Genomic DNA, 22835 nt, shown 5'->3' with positions numbered 1-22835 from the left:
TTCCTGCCAAAGAGAGAGAGGTGTAAGTCCTTTTTGTCAAATCATCACATGGGTAAAACTCATTCACATGTCTGTGAATTGGGCTTTGTAAATAGACATATGGCATATGCACAAAGCCATAACATTAGCACTAGTAAATCTCAAGGACTGAGTTTTTTTGAGCAATAACAGGGAGGTGGAATTCATAAAAATACTGCATAAAATAAATCAAAAATACATACATTTCATGTAAATACTGCATAAAATTTAACTCAACTACTAAGTTTTTTTGAGCAATAACGGGGAGGTGGAATTACAAAGTCATCATCCCCTGTATCTGAATAATCTGACAACTCTGAAGCAACTTATAAGTCTGGATCATTAGTAATGTCTTGAATAACTTCAATTGGATCCTTATGCATCTTCTTTGCAATGGAAATGCTCTTATTCCTGCAACATCTGACATATAGATTTTGTAATAGCTTTGATCAAATATGAGAAAAAATAAAGATACTACATAATCAAAGTGCACTTAGAAATCTATTTAAAAAATAAATTAACATTATAATAGTTTTGTTAAAATAAAGACATTAGATTAGTAAATTGTAATTACAAATAGGGATGTCAATACTCTGCCTCATGACAACAATGCCACTATTTATAACTTTTTCAAACACTAAGGCTTTTTCTTGATGATGTGACCATTCATCTTTATCTGCCATGGTCTAAGGCCACTTTAAATTATTTGGCTTTTTTTTCAATCACATGGCTAGTCACAGAATATGACTCTCACTAAAAAAATCAGCTCTTGTAGATACACAAAACCAATCCACTTTCTCATCTTATCATCACATGGGTAAAGTTAAAAATAGTGGTGTTAGGTGTATAACACGACAACTATTATGAAGATAACCCTATCATGCCAAAGAGAGAGATGTGTAAGTCCCTTTTGTCAAATCATGATATGGGTAAAATCCATTCACATGTCTGTGAATTGGGATCTATAAATAGACATATGGCATATGCACAAAACCATAACATTAGCACTAGTAAATCTCAGTTGTTGATCTATGGACCGAAAATATATAGAACGAAAGTACTCGTTAAGAGATGCATTGATTGAAAGTAGTTGTTTTACATTCTCAATCGTTCTCAAAACTATTCCATTTATAACTCCTCACATCGATGGTTCATTTTTTTTAATGTAAAACTAACCTGGCATGTAATCTTCATCACCTACATCGAGATTTGGTGTGTATTTATTTTTCAATGTGTTCAAGTGTGTATTTATTTTTCCGTCAATAAACGTTTTGATTGTGTTTCTACAAATGTACCCTGTATTTATTTTGTTATTATTTGGCTTCTATTCATTATAGCATTATAAGCTATTCCATTTTTAACTCCTTATATTTGAAACTATTCCATTTTTAACTCCTCACGACACTTCGTGAGGCCATGAGACCCCTCCGACGTATAGGATTTTGCTGCTTGCCATTGTCTTCAACCAACAAATGTTCTTCCTTCATATATAAGAAAATACTAGGAAATCTCCTTAGTATATATAATAAGATATTAGGAAATTTTCGAACTCTAGTGAATTGTCTTCCATAAATTCATGCCAAACCTTGTAAAAATATTTTGTGTTGTTAACCTCTCTCACTTCAACCCGCTACGATCTGCTTGCATAACTCCTAATTATAGACTTGGAAGGTAAAACTCTATCAAATTGCTTAAGGAACGTTAGTGGAAGTTGCAGTCGTTGAGAGCTCCGTTCCGGGAGAAAAACTTTGAAGAACTAAGGACACTAATCAGGTAAGGAGAACTTTTTGCAAAGTACTATTTCATAATGGAACTGGCTTAAAAGCAGCTTCTTTACCTATTAGGGAGAGAATTTTCATTTTTTAGGATATCTTATAGAATAATAAAAAAAAAAAAATTAGCAAAGAAACAATGTTTTAAGTGATGTTGGAGTATATTTTGTATTATTCATTCGCTCTTACTGAATAGATTGGAATAAAATTTGTACTCTTTATGGCACAAATGGATTTATTTATGGATGTAATGTGCACCCTAATTAGCGGTGTGGGTTATAATACCATTTTCAATTGCAAAAATAAATCTCTTTTGCGAAGGTACCATTTTTTTCCAAAGGTAACACGTTTTTGAACTGAAGGTACTACTTTTTGGAAAAAAGGTACCACGTTTTCTCTTAACACTTATTCATGGCGCTAATGGAGCTATTTATGGATGTAATGTGCAACTTAATTAGAAATGCGGGGTGTAATACCATTTTCAATTGTAAAAATAAGTTCCTTTTGCGGAGGTACCATTTTTTTTCCAAAGGTATCACGTTTTTGAACTGAAGGTACTAGTTTTTCGCATCAAGGTACCACGTTTTCTCTTAACACTTATTCATGGCGCTAATGGAGTTGTTTATGGATGTAATGTGCAACTTAATTAGAAATGCATGGTGTAATACCATTTTCAATTGCAAAAATCAATCCCTTTTGCGGAGGTACCATTTTTTTCCAAAGGTACCACGTTTTTGAACTGAAGGTACCACTTTTTGGAAAAAAGGTACCACATTTTCTCTAAACACTTATTCATGGCGCTAATGGAGCTATTTATGGGTGTAATGTGCAACTTAATTAGCCCTGTGGGGTGTAATACTATTTTCAATTGCAAAAATAAGTCCCTTTTGCGAAGGTACCACTTTTTTCCCAAAGGGACCACATTTTTTAACAGAAGGTACTTCTTTTTGGCGTCAGGGTACCACATTTTCTCTAAACACTTATTCATGGCGCTAATGGAGCTGTTTATGGATGTAATGTGCAACTTAATTAGTGATGTGGGGTATAATACCATTTTCAATTGCAAAAATAAATCTCTTTTTGCGAAGGTACCATTTTTTTTTCCAAAGGTACCACGTTTTTGAACTGAAGGTACTACTTTTTGAAAAAAAAGGTGCCACGTTTTCTCTTAACACTTATTCATGGCGCTAATGTAGCTATTTATGGGTGTAATGTGCAACTTAATTAGCGCTGTGGGGTATAATACTATTTTCAATTGCAAAAATAAGTCCCTTTTGCGAAGGTACCACTTTTTTCCCAAAGGGACCACATTTTTTAATAGAAGGTACTTCTTTTTGGCGTCAGGGTACCACATTTTCTCTAAACACTTATTCATGGCGCTAATGGATTTATTTATGGATGCAATGTGTAACCTAATTAGCGGTGTGGGGTATAATACCATTTTCAATTGCAAAAATAAATCTCTTTTGCGAAGGTACAAATTTTTTTTCCAAAGGTACCACGTTTTTGAACTGAAGGTACTACTTTTTGGAAAAAAGGTACCACGTTTTCTCTTAACACTTATTCATGGCGCTAATGGAGCTATTTATGGGTGTAATGTGCAACTTAATTAGCGCTGTGGGGTGTAATACTATTTTCAATTGCAAAAATAAGTCCCTTTTGCGAAGGTACCACTTTTTTCCCAAAGGGACCACATTTTTGAACAGAAGGTACTTCTTTTTGGCGTCAGGGTACCACATTTTCTCTAAACACTTATTCATGGCGCTAATGGATTTATTTATGGATGTAATGTGCAACCTAATTAGCGGTGTGGGGTATAATACCATTTTCAATTGCAAAAATAAATCTCTTTTGCGAAGGTACCATTTTTTTTCCAAAGGTACCACGTTTTTGAACTGAAGGTACTACTTTTTGGAGAAAAAGGTACCACGTTTTCTCTTAACACTTATTCATGGCGCTAATGGAGCTATTTATGGATGTAATGTGCAACTTAATTAGAAATGCGGGGTGTAATACCATTTTCAATTGTAAAAATAAGTCCCTTTTGCGGAGGTACCATTTTTTTTCCAAAGATACCACGTTTTTGAACTGAAGGTACTACTTTTTGGAAAAAAGGTACCACGTTTTCTCTTAACACTTATTCATGGCGCTAGTGGAGTTGTTTATGGATGTAATGTGCAACTTAATTAGAAATGTGGGGTGCAATACCATTTTCAATTTAAAAATAAGTCCCTTTTTGCGGAGGTACCATTTTTTTTTTCCAAAGGTACCACGTTTTTGAACTGATTGTACCACTTTTTGGAAAAAAGGTACCACATTTTCTCTTAACACTTATTCATGGCGCTAATGGAGTTGTTTATGGATGTAATGTACAACTTAATTAGAAATGCGGGGTGTAATACCATTTTCAATTGCAAAAATAAGTCCCTTTTACGAATGTACCACTTTTTTCCCAAAGGGACCACGTTTTTGAACTGAAGGTACTTCTTTTTGGCGTCAGGGTACCACATTTTCTCTAAACACTTATTCATAGCGCTAATGGATTTATTTATGGATGTAATGTGCAACCTAATTAGCGGTGTGGGGAATAATACCATTTTTAATTGCAAAAATAAATCCCTTTTGCGAAGGTCCACTTTTTTTTCCAAAGGTACCACGTTTTTGAACTGAAGGTACTACTTTTTGGAAAAAAGGTACCACGTTTTCTCTTAACACTTATTCATGGCGCTAATTGAGCTATTTATGGATGTAATGTGCAACTTAATTAGAAATACGGGGTGTAATACCATTTTCAATTGTAAAAATAAGTCCCTTTTGCGGAGGTACCATTTTTTTTCCAAGGGTACCACGTTTTTGAACTGAAGGTACTACTTTTTGGGAAAAAGGTACCACGTTTTCTCTTAACACTTATTCATGGCGCTAATGGAGTTGTTTATGGATGTAATATGTAACTTAATTAGAAATGCAGGGTATAATACCATTTTCAATTGTAAAAATAAGTCCCTTTTGTGAAGGTACCACTTTTTTCCCAAAGGGACCACGTTTTTGAACTGAAGGTACTTCTTTTTAGCGTCAGGGTACCATATTTTCTCTAAACACTTATTCAGGGCGCTAATGGATTTATTTATGGATGTAATGTGCAACCTAATTAGCGGTGTGGGGTATAATACCATTTTCAATTGCAAAAATAAATTCCTTTTGCGAAGGTACCACTTTTTTTTCCAAAGGTACCGCGTTTTTGAACTAAAGGTACTAGTTTTTGGCGTCAAGGTACCACGTTTTCTCTAAACACTTATTCATGGCGCTAATGGAGCTGTTTATGGATGTAATGTGCAACTTAATTAGCGATGCGGGGTGTAATACCATTTTCAATTGCAAAAATAAGTCCCTTTTGTAAAGGTACCACTTTTTCCCCAAAGGGACCACGTTTTTGTACTGAAGGTACTTCTTTATGGCGTCAAGGTACCACATTTTCTCTAAACACTTTGTCATGGCGCTAATGGATTTATTTATGGATGTAATGTGCAACCTAATTAGCGGTGTGGGGTATAATACCATTTTCAATTGCAAAAATAAATTCCTTTTGCGAAGGTACCACTTTTTTTCCAAAGGTACCACGTTTTTGAACTGAAGGTACTAGTTTTTGGCGTCAAGGTACCACATTTTCTCTAAACACTTATTCATGGCGCTAATGGAGCTGTTGATGGATGTAATGTGCAACTTAATTAGCGATGTGGGGGTAATACCATTTTTAATTGCAAAAATAAGTCCCTTTTGTAAAGGTACTACTTTTTTCCCAAAAGGACCACGTTTTTTGAACTGAAGGTACTTCTTTTTGGCGTCAAGGTACCACGTTTTCTCTAAGGAAGATCCAAACCAATTTTTCATTCATTAAACTATCCATTTATCGACACCATGGAACCAAGGAAGATCCAAACCAATTTTTCATTCATTAAACTGCTTCAGTTTTAAACTCTATCCTGAAAACCCAAAAGAGCAACTTCATTTGATTTCATGTAAGGTAGATGCCAGTATAATAAGCCATACAAAAGTTGCAAAAATATACCAACCTAATCCACAATCAAAAGTTGCAAAGCTACTATTCTTTAAAACTTTAAAAATATCTAACACCAACAGAGTGCAAAATACATGCAAAATAAAATGACACTATTCAACATTACAAATGTCCCATATCCCACATCATTTCAGGTACCACTTTTTAGAAAATTCAGCGATCCTCCTATCCCACTTCCTCTAGCTTCCAATTGGGCAAATACTGGTATGTATTTCCTTGTTATGTGGTAAACCAATTTGTTGCCCTTATCCTTTGAAGACTAATCAGAGTCCTCTTGTTTGGGTATTTGATGGACATGCATTCTTTCTGCCTCTGTGTAGTTGGAACAAAATAACCACTTTGTCTCTGTGACTGTCACATGCAATAAAAATTAAGGTATTAAGGCATTGTATAATATTAATAAGGAACAAAAGCAATATAAAAATAGACAATTCGAAACTTTGAATAATAATAATAATAATTTTAAAAAGAAGCATCAAAATTAAAAAAGAATTTATAATTTGCCCAACACCCTGCAAGTGACCTCATTATCCAACCAACTTAGCAGTACTGCTATTTAAAACATGTTTGAACAATTACATAATAATTTTGAGTTTACTTAAGAGGTTGAATATTTCCATTGGAGCTCTTGACAAATATATCACATGGAAAAGTGCAAATGAACATTGAGCTATAGTACTAACAACTAATTTATACTAATAAATTGTTGTACAGCAAAAAATTATATTAGAAGTCGAGGAAATTACATCTTATACGCCTTGATGGATTAAGATGGAGATAGTGAGGTTCCTTGAGGTAAATGGTACCTTGTTGGCTGATGGAGGTGATGTTAGAATCATAATAATAAAAAAAATAAAAAAAAATTACTAACCACTAGTAAGCTGATGGAAGCTTACTTGAAATCAACATGCTTGACCAAATGAATAAAGTGCTTTGTTCTGTACAAAATTCTTCATTTTGTTATTGTCATCTGAAAGCAAATTTGAAGCAATAATTGCACGTAATCTATCAACGTCCACCTGCACATTAAACCAGGTAAAGACAAATCATGAATATAGGATAGGGAAACGGATTTCATGCGTGAATACATATAAGTGTAAATAGATAGGAATCTAGTGTTGCAGAAACTATATATTTGATAAAGAAAACTTTTTCAACAATGTTGAATTTGGCATATGCACAAAATCTCGGTGATACTAAACTTTTATATGTGAAATATTGCATAAACAGGTAGCTTCATCCTTGGGAAATATGTTAGCAATTTGGTCAGATCAGCATAGAGACAGAACATAAACAAAACCACAACAAATCTAATAATACGAAAGATCTCCCTGTCTCAAAATAGTAAATTTTACTGATTCCAAACACTCAATGGCACGCACCTTTTTTCTGACATTCCAAAAGTAATCTTAAAGTCACTATTTATTTTGAAATTTTTTAATCATTTAGTTCAATATGTCGTAGTTTCAGTATCTTTTGTGTTCGGTTCATTTTTAATGAGCACCACTAAGTACAGTGAAGTGACCATATAACCTGCAATATGTTCATTTAAAATGACAGGAGTCCAGTATTTGCCTATCTAATTGGTTAGGTGATGTAGGAAAAACAAGGTTGACTGATGATTTAAGCTACTGATCTCAATCAAATTCTTTGACAATGAAAAACTGTCTGAAAATATTTAAGAGTATGCTATTCATTTAAACCTCATCTAGCAAAGCTGGTTTCTACTCGATAGGACCCATTATACAGTGGATGTCAAACATTTTCTATATCATTCGTTACATGGTTCATTTTATTGCTTACTTCATGTTAGATCCGTACTCACTAGAGCTGGATGCTTTCTCTTTCCAAAAAATGGCACACATTAAGGGTATACTGCATTAGGGGGTTCTAAGGTTGAAAATTTTGTTGCCTAAAGGGGGTGCTTACCGCTCTCTTTGTTTCAACACGTGCCGTAGTCCCCTGGTCTTCCCGCTATTGAGACTACGACATTGCAGCCTAGCGGGGAGAGATCGGAAAGCGAAGTATTTGCACACAAACATGGGTTCAAAAGATACAAAAAGAAAAAAGAAAGGTATAAGCTGGAAAACGTGTAAAAACAGAATGGGGAGTGCAGTGAAGAGGAAGGAAAACGTTATAAGGGCATTATTTTGTGGTTGCATTAATTTTTAAAATTATGTTTGCATGTATTGGAATTGAAGACCCTCTAGTTTCAACCCTTGAACAAAAGTGTGTAGGAATGTGGATTAGTTTTACAAATATATTTTTTGAAACCTTTAAAGACAAGACCCATTTCTTCCTTTGAAGACTAATGACCAGTGATTGCTCAGATTAACAATGCACCAATGGTTTAGAAGAAAACAAAGAATTAAATGATTAACGAAGAGTATCGAGGAGATTGTGTGATTTAGTAATTTGGTATTTTCTTCATTCGGGAAAAAAATAAATAAGACCCATGTAAAAAATAGAATTGGGCTCCACCTTCTCTTTTGGGTGACTGAGTGAACCGTCCCATTTCTCCATGAAGTCCAACATGAAAGCACCACAACTATCACTGAATAAAAGATTGTTTAGGTATCTGTCAATTATAATTGTGAACGTAATGAGTACACCAAACTAGGAACATTAAGTGATAAAATTACCTATCGGGCTGTTGAGGTACGTTGGGCACATTGTATATGAAGTTTTGTAGATCTCTTCCGGTGAATATCTCAACCAACATTACCTACAAATGCACAATATATAAATGATTAGAGTAAAAAATTCAGTACCACGTTCTTCAACTTGTATACTTTACTGTCCTAATTTAACAGTAAACGAATACATAATAAAAAAAATGAGCTCATATGTAATAAGCGTTTACCAAATCTTTTGACATCTTGTTTGGAGTACGCTTATCATGCGAACATTACTTCATTGAATCCAACACATCCATACGACTATCGCAAATGTTAAAGACATACAAGCACCAATGTTTCTCATTTACAAGTGTTGGAAAGAAAAGCTGCATATTTAACAATGTAAAATTTTAATTACTTTTAGAATCATATTTTTTTGATAAAAGGAACATAATTATTTATGTTTCCAAGCGATAAATATTACCATATTGAATTGGCGAACTTTGTTATCATCGACATTCCTTATCCTTTTATACTTGTTCCAAACTGCTTCTATTTTACTCTTCCTATCAACCACTTTTGAAGGTATCTTGGAAAGTTCAATCTGAAAATGCACACAATTGATAACCTAATATGTGTCAAACAAACACTCATTATAGATAGAAGAATTTGTTACCCCAATCGAAGGCGGAAAGAAAAATTTGGTTCCTCTACGCTTTTGTTTCAGCTGGAGCATTTAGCAATAGACTTTAACCACCTACAATGATCACATTTAAACCATTAATGCATGCGTGTGATTGGTTTGAAAAATCAATACTATTTAAGTGAACATACCATATTTGATATCCAATGATTGTAAGAGATTGTTCTCATCTCTTTTCTTGTGAGGAAAATATCATTTATGTTCACCAGCATTTCACTATAATTAAACAATAATATATTAAGTGTTTGAGCATAGAAAGTAAGTAAATATAGAGCAAATAAAAAATTATTTATATAATTTCTCACTCATCATTTCTGCTCTCATCTATGGCATATGCGATGACTGCCTTTGCTTCTGGACGAAGGACACGCAATCGGTTGACCTTTATTTCAACCCAAGGTGATCCCTTTTGGCGCCCAGGCTTTATAACACGTAATAAGGGGATCATTGCTTCCTGCACATCACCCTCCTCTTCCATTGCTGTGGAGGTTCCCACTTCCTCCTCCATTGGTGCGGGGATTTCTCCTTCCTCCTCCATGGGATCGTGTTTTGTTTGAGATTGCCAGGGTGAGTTTGGTTGTCTTGTGGAGGTTTCGAATTCCTCCTCCACTGGTATGTGGGATTCATCTTCCTCCTCCATCGGATGGTGTTGTGCAAACAATTGCGAAGATGGGTTAGGTTGTCGTGTGGATGAACTGGGTTCTGAGGATCTCGACCCCCTGCCTTGGCCTACATTGTGCCGTTGCTTCCATTTCTTAACAACTGTAATAATTTCATATGCCAACTCCTAACAATTTTAAACAAGTTTAATAAATATATATATCAGTTAATATATAAATGTAACCGTAGAGTTGCAAGTAATTATGAATATGCAAATATAACCGTATATTTAGTACCAATTATAAAAAGCCATAATTGACGTGATTACTTTATTGGCATCTTCAGATGTATCAGTTGTAAACTTTACCTCACCGAAGCCGAAACCATTATATTTACGCTTCTCCAATTTCAACCTCTCGCCTATTAATTTGTTGGTCCATCCACGTAGGCATGGCATCTCAGGCTTCGGTTTTGGTCCATTGACATCCACACGGTGTAGGTAGAAAAGCTACAACATATAAGCCATTATGATAATGACATTATAGCTATTTAAAATAAAATGATAGACACATTACAAATATTATATCTTAGAACATACCATGAGAAAGAACAAGCATCCATGTATGTATGTACAACTTTCTCTTCCTTCCTTTCCTTTATAGGACGCAATTCCTTTTTTCAACCAATCTAAAACAAACTTCCCCCAATTGTATGATTTAATAGCATCCACATTGTCAACCGCTGCCAATAACCTTTTGCTTTTCTCATTTTTCGATATGGGTGCTAGAAGTGATCCGCAAGCGAAAAGGACAAAAGCCCTCTTGAAGTCATCCCCAACAGGAAGAACGTCTAATTGATGCACTAAGTTTGGCACTTCTATTGCACCGTCCTTTAAAAAAATGCCATTTTCTAACCAATGCACACTTTGTATAATATAATTTGGCACATCTTCTCCTCTTCCCGAGGGTAGGCCAAGTACCTCTTCAACGTCACTTGGCGTAACATGGATCCGAACGCCAGATTCAAGGGTGAGATGAGATGTTCTAGGGTCAAAGTGTTCTACCAACCATAAGCACAGGTTGTGCTTCAAAATGGTACACTCGATGTCTAAAAGGGACCCAAACCCAATCTCTTGTACGGCAACCTTTTTGTCCTCACTTAAATTGCAAACCGTTTCCTTGAATTTATTTGGAGAACGCCGGGTATTCAACATCTACAAATAAATTACCAACACGGGCACATTAGATACAAAAAGGAAGGATAGAGCACATATATGGACATAATTCAAGTAAATAGAACAAGGTTACATTGCCTTTTATATTGCTAGTGATGAAACAAGCTCAAATATCATGAGCGTTGGGTGACTCCTTCTGGTGAATTCAACATTAACAAAAAAGGAGTCAAACAGAGAGTATACAAAATCAATTAAGTTAATCCATCACATAACAGTCCAACTTAAATTTACCAATTTGCACTTCTACACATTACATGTTGAAAAGATTCAATCTCAAATCTGCTAGCTTACAAAGGCACTTGGGAGTACTCATATATTCCTAATTCATTAATTCAATACACATTCTTCAGAATTAATCCAACTAAGCACGTTAATGATAGGTAAAACACACTAAAAGAAGCATATATAAAGCATCACTTAACCCAATCGAACAGATAAAAGGAAAAAAAAAAAAACACTTACAGTTTTTATTTTTATTTCTTTTATTGAAATTGTTCTAAAGTTCTTTTCCTTGGATGTTAATGGTCGTATGGTTTACCTAATAAGGGAAGGAGGAAGGATCCAATGTCCTCATACCATTTGTTATAGGAATGAAGGTTCTACCTCGTATTTTGAATTAGAGAATAACTCTAGGGGGTTTCGATTACCATTGCAAATGCTCAGCTCAGAGGATAAGTAATGGACCTTTTTGTTGATGATCTTATGTTAATCGCAGCTGGGATGTTGAATCTGTTAAAATACTGACAGAATCAATAGCTTAATTTAGTTTTAACTTCTATTTCTAGTTTGATTCCAAATAATGCAAAGAGGTGTCATATTCTGATCTGGTATAGAGACTGCTACTCAAAACCTAATTCTCAGAAAGCTTAATTTCTCTATTAGGACCCTCCCAATTAGATATTTGGGAGTTTCCTTATTGTCTAATAGACTGAATAAGCAGCACTGTGATCCTTTAATTGAGGAGTTTTGGACTACCAACTACTCATTTTGTGCTGGAAGGTTACAACTTATAAAGTCTATGCCATTCTCAGTGCAAGTTTATGTGGCTTCCACCTTTGAATCTAGGACATTCAAAATTCAAACACACAATCAATTACCAATTAAGCGCCCAAATTGGCCCACAAATATTAATAACATCAGTTTCTCGAGTCAAATAAATAATATTGAAAAATCCTTTTTCAAATAAATTTTTATGACAACTTAATGATAATGATGATTTTTATTTTTGGGAAGCACTGGAAGTGTTTTTGTTGCTTCTACAACTAAATAACTACACAAATCTTTCAACCTTCAAACACAAACACACACACACAAAAGAACATAAAAAAATAAAAAAATGAAAATTTTGTTGTTTATATATTAATAAATTTTGTTACTTTATATTGTACTTTGTTTCATATACAATTGGGTGCCTGTCTTAATTGACAGATTTATGCTTCACGCGGTTAACATCCAATTTATTATTAGCATGAAAAAAACTGGAATAAAATATATATATATATATATATATTTAAATAATTGAAGATATGACTTACCAGTATGAAGTGATGAAAGCACTCTAAAATATGGTAAGACCGTAGGGTGCTGTAATTGTAAAAATTATAATCCACAATAAGGGCCTTCAGCTTGTTCAAGACTAAAGTTCAACCCAAATTTACCAATTAGTCTTTCAAATCCTGCAAAGGGAGATCCTGTTTCAGTCATTATCTTCACAAATATTTATAACTAAAATTCATAAAAAAAAAAAAAGTATATAAAAAAGATCATAAAAATTTTCACCAAATAGGATTTAGTTTGCAAAACAAGAATTACAGTTACAAATCTCAGAACAAGATAACCATAAACACGAGAAGCTAGAATGAACACGAACAGTCATCTTAAGACATATACACCAACTTATTAACCATTAATAGAAAATCGAACATGACATAGATATTCAAATTTATAAGTCTAGTCTTCATTTAAGCTGAGTCTTATGCAGTAGTTATGCTACAAAATAGGAACTACATGCTTTAGCTTTTATGTTACTATAATTATAAATTAAGGAAGGCTATTCTAAGTGTAAAGAAATAAGAAAGTGTGCATCAGAAACAAAGAAATAAAGAAAGAATTAATGAAACAAAATAGAGTTAGCATGCTTAGGAATGCAAGGCTCTCTTCAAACTGGCAACTGTAAGCTAAACTAAAAACTACTTCAACCCTTGTTTTCTTTGGATATACTCTTGTTGAAACTCAGAATTTGTAATTTGGTGGTTTGACAAATCTCACTCATAACAATTAAAACACCACAATCTATATCGTGTATCAACCCAACCCAACTATGCTTTCAGTCAAAATGTTGGAGACCTATCCGTAGAAAGAGGTGTGATTGCCACATATTATACTCAACTCTTATGTTAAATTAATCCAATAACAAAGTACAATGCATCATTTAGGAATAATCTTCAAAATTAACAAATCAATATCATAATATTCTGCATTCTAATAACAAAAGAAAATCAAAAACCAAAATTTGAAAATAAAAATATGGCAGAAAGATTGAATATATCCTTAGTGCATTACACAGATTGTATTTCTATGTGAAACAAAACATTATTAGTATCACAAAGGCGGATCCAGCTAAATCAAAATATATCAACCAAAATCAATTGTTGTTTAATTCAATTTTAGTTAACTAACAATATTTCTTTAGACAATTGACTGATTAAGGCATAGAAAATCCTATTTGGGCAATTAATAAAAAAAATTACCAATTTATTTCTGAACAACTCACCACTCAGTACCCTATCTCTTCTTTTGAAGAATTTACTAATCCTATTTGAGAATCTACTAGTGGAAGCAGAGTGTGTGGTAGTTCATGGCAAGCCCCTTCCAACACTACGGAACTCACTCAAAAGCATGCTTTTTGTAAGTATTTAAATTTTCAAGAAGTAACTTTAGAGCTTTACCCTATATTAAGTACTTTTGCTTGTCAAAGTTCTTGTTATGGTTTTTTTTAGCTCTGAAAAGATTTCCCTTGGCATGTTGATAAAAATTCTTTCAGATTCAATCTATGCAGATTTCTAATGCAATTTAGATTTTTTTTTTTTTTTTTCATGCCCAGATTCAAATTTTCTTGTAGATATAATTGACAAAAAAAAAAAAAAGTTAAAGAAATAAAAATATATATATTTGTTTTGCTGAAATAAAATGTAGATTACGGTGATTACCTACAAAGATTACCTCAAAATGCAATGCAAATTTCGTTACTTTATATTGTAAAAAAAAAAAAATTTATATAAAAAAGATCTTAAAAAATTTCACCAAATAGGATTTAGTTTGCAAAACAAGAATTACAGAATACAGACCTTGATTAGTTGATTTAGAAAAAAATTTAAAATAAAACGCATACATACAAGTTAGCAGTTGCAGAGAGAGGGGGGGCAAGCTTGAGAGTTGAGAGACAGTGGGCTAGCGGCTGAAGCTTGAGAACGGCAAACCCGAACAGGAGCAGCGGGCGATGGAAACTGAAAGATATGGGTTTTGATTTTTTGAACAATCTGAAATGTTATGCCGATATGGGTTTTGATATAGGTAAAAGGTTTTGAACTTTTGATTCTTGCAGGAGATAGATAAACTGAAATATATGGGTTTTGAACTTCTAATTCTCGTAGATTTTTTGTAATTTGCAGTTGGAGAGAGAGAGAGAGAATTGAGAACGAGAAGAGAGATGAAGGTGATTGGGGAGGCTGGAATGATTTGCCCTAAAAACATAAGAGGCGATTGAGGAGGCTGAAATGACTTGCCCTAAAAATATAAATATTTTTTTTCTGGTGGCCTATTATCCATGGGCCTATAAATTTTGAGGCCCTATTTTGGCTTTGGGTCAGGGTTGGCCCTGGGCTTATATGACTTGGGCCTTTACTTTAGTATGGTAGCTGAGTTGACTTGAGCTTGATTGGGTGGCCTGATTTTGGGGTGGGCTAACACTATTAATAATTTTATTTTATTTTTTTGTGGGTTAAGCAAAAATTAGTATAGTAAAAAAAATTTTTGTCCACCCTTACATCTACCCTTGCCAACCAAAAAAATTAAAATAAGCATTAAAAGAAAGAAGAAAAAAATTAAAACGAAAACAAAAAAATAATATTCAGGACAATGCTTAGGTTCTCCATCTAGGAGCATGAAGTTCATCCTCCATCTGATGTGATCCAATGCCATTGAAACATGCGTCAGTCTAAAAAATAAAAATAAAAATTAAAGATGGGGATTACCCATTTTTACGGGTTAAATCGGTGTTTTTTTTTTTTTTTTTTTTTTTTTTTTTTTTTTTTTTTTTGACGACACGATCATTTGTCTTCCTTTCTCTCTTCACGACAAAGCAAATCTCGCTCCATCTCCATATCCAACCTCTATCTGAAACCCTAGTTTTCACCCTGCACTACTTGTTGCCACCACTTTCCTCCACTGCTTGTGGCTGCCTCCATTTTAAAACCCTTAGTGTGAGGCTTTAAACCATAGGTGTATAGTCTTCAATAAGTGTAAAATATTTATAATTTCACACGGAACACTATAATAGAAAACTATATATATATATATACTTTTAAAAACTTAAAAGTTTTAGTCAAGAATTCAGTGTGTATCTAATATATAATTTGTTTGTTTATTGCTTGGTTAACGGGTCTTTTTAAATTTTTTTATCTTTATTTTCATCATTTTCAATTCGATTGCTTATGGAATTTTATCAATGCATATGGTAGTATGCCCAGCAATCCAATATTACATATAGACAATCATAAATACAAAAATTAATAGAATTCATGCAAAACATGATAATGGCAAAATAATAATAATAATAATAATAATAATAATAATTTTTTCTTCTATGATTTCTATAGAATTTTGATATTTTTTTCTCTTTACTAAAAAGAGAATGATTATTTTGCTTTGGAGTTGAAAATAATTATTTATTTATGGAGCGAGTTTGGACAATGAATGATTATTATTTATTATTTTTTACAGAATTCTGAGTTTTTGTTTTTTCTCTATGTTTAGTTAATTGAGATTTGTATTGCTATGAGATCAAGAGAATAAGAAGAAGAAGAGAGAATTGTTTTGCAGTGAGAGAGAAAGGAAGATAGAGGAAAGTCCGGTCCCGCACGTATCTTATCATGTTTAAGAAGGAAAGAATAAAAAAAAAAATTTAAAAAAAGGGAAATAAAAACGGTTTAACCTGTAAAAAATGGGTATTATCTATCTTTAATTTAATTTTTAGACACATGTTTCAATGATATTGGACCACATCATATGGAGGATGAATGGAGGACCCAAGCATTATCCTAATATTTATACCCCAAATAGATGGTCCCATCCCCTGGGTCGTCACACGGGTTATCCTCTGGGTTGGCGCCATCATCGTCGTCGCTATCATCTCCATCATTGTCATCCGGGCCCGTGCCATCATCGTCGTCATTCGACTCGACACCGTCTGATAGATCACCCGAGCCGACCGTATCTGGATAATTTATAAGCACACTATATCAGAGCATGAAATATAGTTGTGTTAGATATCTGCCAACATAGCATCATTACTTATAAGGTATGATGTGAAGAAAACCTGGTGGGCTTTAAGTTCTATTTTAGAGAAATCAAGTCGATATGGAATAACCACTGAGTCCACAATTTGAAAATGACGAACATAAATTTCACTGGGCTCTGTGCTGGGCAAATTGGAAAATTTAAAATTAAAGCCCAACCCACAAGTCATAATACTTACATTACTATAACATATAATATCACCTGGGCTCTGGGCTGGGCAAATTGGCAAATTTATAATTAAAGCCTAGCCACACACTTCATAATAATTGCATTGCTAGAACATATAATATAACTGGGCTCTGGGCTGGGCAAATTTATAAGTGAAATCCAGCCCACACTTCATAATACTAATTCCAAATTGAGAGAGTAAAAAAATAAACCTGTGTAGAAACACAGAGTGTATGTGCTAGTTGAGCCCTTCCAGACCTGTGAGATTCAGAGTTGTTGATTCAGAAATTAAATAGCATAATTCGAGGTTAAAATGGGAGGGGATATTGTGGTTCTCACCTGAATCAACCAGACACACTACATCAAACAGCGAAGTCATCTTTATCACACTTTCTACATTTAGTTTCTCCATTAAATCAATTGTCCTCATCCTTAATTAGTCTACTTGCTCTATTAGCATGACAATTTCCCATATGATCGGTTCAACATGTTGGAGATTATTAGCCAAATCAGCTTGTAACCTATTATGAGTTCAAGGTTGTCCACCAGCAGACAATTGTTTCTGATCGGATTCCAATTGGGTTGTCCGACCTAAAAAATTAAGATAAACATTAAAAAACGAAGAAAAAAATAAAAACAAAAACAAAAACAATAATATTTATACCCCAAATAGATGGTCACATCCCATGGGTTGTCAACCGGGTCGTCCTCCGGGTTGGCGCCATCATCGCCGTCTCTATTATTTCCATCATTGTCATTCGGGCACGTGCCATCATCATCGTCATCCGGCTCGGCACCATCTGGTAGATCACCTGGGCCAACCACATCTGGAATATCGGCACACTATCTCAAAGCATGAAATATCGTTGTGTGACGGCCCTAGTTATTTTCAAGTCAGCGCATCCTGTGATGAATTGAAGTTTGACCCGATAACAGATCCGAATGCAGAAGTGAAAACAGAAACCAAGTCTCTAGAGATGCAATGCATCTCTAAGATGCCAAAGTGACCTTCCATGAGGCCAGAGAACTCAACGAGAACGAACGTGGAAGAAAAGATAAAAAATAGACCAAATAAGTGTTAGTAAATATATGCTTCATGTGACATTTAAGATATAACTAACTCTATATTAATATGCAATCAGATATTTGTAATATGCTAAAAATAATTAATTAAATATTCAACCAGATATTTAATTAAACATGCAAATTAAAGCAATAAAATAATAATAATAATAAATAAATAAAGAACCTGGACCGGGACTAGTATTGGATATCATGTCCTTAAGACAGATTCGCCCCGCTATGGTGCTAACGGACTCAGTGGCGTCTATCTCGCAGGATACAACGGTTAACATCCACTAGTAGCAGCACTAAAAACTCGTGGATACGACGAACCTTCTCCGTGTAATACTCTCTCTAACTCAAAAATGCATCTATACTATATAAATGTTGAATTGGGTACAATCCGAACCAAATGGTTCAGACCAATCTTAATATGGCTTGATGAAATTGGATTAGGGTCTAAGTGGCTCGGACCACTTAACGTATGGTTTGAACCCACTTGGATTGGGTTCAAGTCTAGAGAGGAAGATAGAAGAAAATGAAATGAATGATTTGCAAATGATCCATATGGGGTATTTATAGGCAACAAGGTGCCTTTTTGGGTGGGTATGTCTCTTCATCATTGGATATAACCATATATATATATGTGTCTCTTCACATTGGACACATCCACTCCAATTGGTTGCAATGGTTCACATGGTGTTTGTTCACCAATAGACACATCCACTCCAATAGGTTGCAATGGTTCACATGAATAGTTATGTCTGTTGGTTTTGAGTTGCAACCCTTTAGAAACAGATGCAACTCTTTGAAAAACAGATACAACCATTTAGAAATAGATGCAACCCTTTAGAAAAAAAACTAACTTTTAATTTAAATTCAAAAACCAACCACCTATTTAAATAAGCCCAGCCTAAAATTAAAGGCCCAATCCAAGATTCCATTTAGTAAAAAGAATAATTGGATTTTACAATTAGGCCCAAACCCAAGCCCAAGCCCAAATTTGGCTTATTTAAATTTCAATTGGTTTCAACATTTTTTCCATGTGGGACAAACACTTCCCACATTTTGCATACCCATTTAGGCTTATCAAAACACTACACTTTGGAGCTAATTTCTCATTCACTCGGAAACGGATTTGAAAAAATAAATATACCACGTTCATCTCCTTACGGAGAGAAATGCGTTCGTCTAGAGATCCGCAAAAATTATTAACGAAGTCTATTCCAAATCTCATCCAAAATTTATGTTTTTATTGCTCCCGTTTTCAACAATAAGCCCCCAAGGGCAAAATGGTTTTTATAATTTACAATAGAGTATTCTTCTTCTTTGCTGGTTGAACAAACCTTTTTCATACATCATATTAACCATGGTCTGGTCTTTTTCCTTTTTCTTTTCTTTCTTTCTTTCTTCTTCTTATTCTTCTTCTTCATTTTTTTTTTTTTTTTTACTATCTAATATTTTTGTGCAGATACTCAGACTGAGATCAAGTGAGCTAAAACTGGAGAGGCTACTGGAGAACTCACAAGCTGAAATTTCTTCATTGAAGTATGCATTACCATCTTAAAAGTTATTTTATTTTTATATATTTTTTAATTTTTAAATTTTTTTGTGATCTCCATCTTCATTTCCTCTGATTTTTGTTGCTTTTGTAAAGATTTTTGTGTCTGAGTAATCTGTTTCTTTTGTGAACTGAGGAAATTGCCTAAAGCTTTTTATAAAGAAGGTTTTATTTTCATTTTGTGAGCTATATGTAAAGCTAGACATTTTGTTAACATTTTAGGGAAGGAAAAGACACAATTTCATGTTTTTTAAGATTGAAAGGAAAGACATGGTAGCATATTATTTAACTAAGATTACAACCCTAGAATAGAAATTGAGGAATGATGAAACACGATTCATGTCTCCAAAGTTGGGATAAATCTTTGAGTTGAGATTTTTTCATTTTAAATATGCATAATTAGTTTGGTAATGGCTTGTAATTAATGAGTGTGAGAATTCTTTCTTTTTTTTCTTTTTTTTTTTTAATTTTTAATTTTTATTATTATTAAATATGATCATCCTTGCTTGTATGACATGCTATAGGAGGAGAAGGGAGTGTTTATTTTTGTTCTATTTCCTCGTAACTTCTCCATATATATATTTTTTAGATATTTTACTATAGCCTTTCCCTGTTGAATCTTGCAGAAAGAAAATGTCAAGCCTTGAAAAAAAGCGTCAAGATTTGCAGTCAACTATTGAGGCTTTACAAGAAGGTTAGCAGCTTATTGTGCTTACCTATCAAATTTTAGTCATACTAGTAGGAAATGTTATTAAAGAATAGGATAAAAAGAGTATGAAGGAGTCATTTATCAAAAAAAAAAAAAAAAAAAGAGTATGAAGGAATCTCTATAACAAATTTTGTTTGATGACTAAGAGATTAAGAGCAATTACATCTCAATTATTCAGTCTCATGTTTTCACCCCCTCAACTTTCTTTATTTTAAGAACAATCAATTATATTGTGATTCAATTCAGTAAAAAGTTCCTATATTTATTTTCCTTTAGATTATCCAGGAACATGATGGTTGTTCAAAATCTCTAGTTGCCAACATTATGTAAATATTCTATTCTATAGACCCGTGTCGGTGAATGTTTCAGAAGTGCAAGTGTTGAATGCGGATACGATTCTTGTCACAAGTGTTTATGCTTCTTAGGATTTCATCATCAAAATAGAAATATTTCCCCTTAATAAGGTCTCGGGCATTTTCTTTGGGGTTTTATGGTCATCCCTCACTTATTGGCAATGATTGCCATCTTGAATTTGTCTACATTAACAAGAGTATATGGAGACAAGAGATTAACAGTGCGAATGCATTATAAAGACCTCATATTAGAAACTTAACTGGAAGCCTGGAATCATATAAAGAATTTATATCTGCTGCTGATGGCAAGTAATTGATCAAAGTAGTTGTTCCCAAAGGTACTGCTGTTCATTCGCCTCAAACCTTCAAAGAGGCCAAAAAGAACAATAATCTCCTCAATAGATCTATAATCTTTCTCTGAGACCCAACAAAAAAGAGTGAAAATAATAAAGAACTTAAGCATAGAAATATGTTTCTCCTTTCCATCAAAATATCTCTGATTTCTCTCGAGTCAAATGCATCATCAAATCCAAAGAGGCGTAGCCCTCCAAGCATCCGGAATGAAAGCCCCAACAGAGACACCTCTCCAAACCTCAATCAACCCTCTAGAGGAATGAGGCATACCCAATGGACCCCATGGATAAGTCACTGTCTGAATTCTGATGCTCAAGGGTAATAGTTCTTCACGAAACATCCAAAATACATCCAAGAATGACCTTGCTTCACTTGTAGATTTACTCTTTGTTACTATTGAAGGATATAAATATTAAAGTTACATCCTCCCCAACAGCTTAAGCTTTTGGAGTAGATGGTTGTTAATATGGTATCAGAGTCAAATGTCTCGAATTCGAACCTCACCGTTATCCTAATTAAAAAATTGAAAATGACGTGTTGGACTAAAAAAAGGACACACATGAGGAGGCTGTTGAAGGATATAAATATTAAAGTTACACCCTCTCATGATGCTCTAGTGTTGTCTTCAAAACTTTCTTGTGTTATTTTACATATTTATTCATCAGAAATCTTGAAATTACTCCATAGATGTTTTGTTCACTTGATGTGTTTGCTTATCTCACTGTTATCCAATTGGCCAGGAAAAAAACTCTTGCAAGAGAAGTTACGGAAAGCTTATGCAAATGGGAAGTTCATTGATGTTAGCAAGAGTCATCCTAGTAAGAAAGATATGTCAACTTCTACAGAGGATCTAGGTATTTAATTCCGTTGGTTTTCTGTTACATGTCATTCTAGCCTGGAAAATACATGTTTTTTTTTTTTTTTTGATTTCATTAAATATGAAGCTGGCTAGTTGTATTGCCAATCAAGTTTGTTAGCCGAGATTTTAAATGGATATGACTTGTACTAGTGCCCAAAATTCTGGTAGCCCATACTAAAATTTTGTGGTTAATGAGCTGTATTATATGAATTTATCGATGTGCTGAGCAATTTGGTGATTAACTTTGAATGCGATATCATTTCATGCCTATGTATGTCCTGCTTGGCCCCATTCAAATTTAGGATAATGGGTGGTGTTCTTTTGTTGGTAAATACATGTGCAAGTGTACATGTGTAAAAAATGTGCGGATGGAAGTGTTAACAACCTTAAAGTGGTCAATACTTGTTCGGGGCTCAATATTTGGTTCGAGCAGAGTCAATATTTAGGTCAGCTTAACACAGTAAAGCAAAACTACATGTAAAAATGTGATGTACAATATGTATTCAGCTTGTCCTTGTTTGTGGAACATCCTTGAGAGTGAAGAATGTTTGAGGATTGCCTATATAGGTAATCTGTAGGTCTCTCTATGCATCCTTAATTTAGTTTTAAATATGATAATTTGCTTGTCCTTCTAACTAGGTGGTGGAAAGGGTGTTGGGATGGATAATGAAGCTCTTTCCAGGAGGGCCATCAAGGCGGCGAACCAGCAGGCTGCTTTGATTTATGAGTCGAATATTCATCAACGAAAGCTCATGTGCGATATCTATCAGCTCCTCACCATCCCCACCCTTATTCTTTGGCGGTATAATGAATGTCACATCCTGTATATTGCGAGTCAATTGATTTTTTAGAGAGAGAATTTTGAGAAATGGAAGAAACTGTTCTGTCAAAAAAATTGACGATTTCTTTTTACACATGAATTGTAATGGAATTGAGCCCAGCTGGTTCATTTGATAAATTGAAAGCCAATATATACTCTTGCGGTTTAAATTGAAACCCAATATATATATATATATATATACACACACGCACACACTTTCCAAAACAATCACCATTGTTTTTATACCCTACCACATGAAATAAAAAAATTACTACCTAATAAAACAAAATTCAAAAATAGTAATACATATAAAATAATACAAAACTCTCGTTTTCTTTCAAAAATTTAATCT

The 22835-nt window shown here is 33.9% G+C and overlaps 1 long non-coding RNA gene across 1 annotated transcript in view; it reads right to left on the bottom strand.

The window, feature by feature from the left end:
• LOC132273447 (uncharacterized) overlaps window positions 1-14654 on the bottom strand; it is a 43316-nt gene extending 28662 nt beyond the window's left edge. Inside the window, exon 1 of the long non-coding RNA XR_009470113.1 lies at window positions 14416-14654. This is a non-coding gene — a long non-coding RNA (uncharacterized LOC132273447). The remainder of the gene's footprint in view (window positions 1-14415) is intronic.
• Between the last annotated feature and the right edge of the window lie 8181 nt (window positions 14655-22835).

Source organism: Cornus florida, unplaced genomic scaffold (genome assembly GCF_030987335.1).
Source record: "Cornus florida cultivar Cherokee Brave unplaced genomic scaffold, ASM3098733v1 CherokeeBrave_3.0.0_Hap2_Chr09, whole genome shotgun sequence".
Classification (NCBI taxonomy): domain Eukaryota; kingdom Viridiplantae; phylum Streptophyta; class Magnoliopsida; order Cornales; family Cornaceae; genus Cornus; species Cornus florida.
This window is presented reverse-complemented; position numbering and strand designations above follow the sequence as displayed.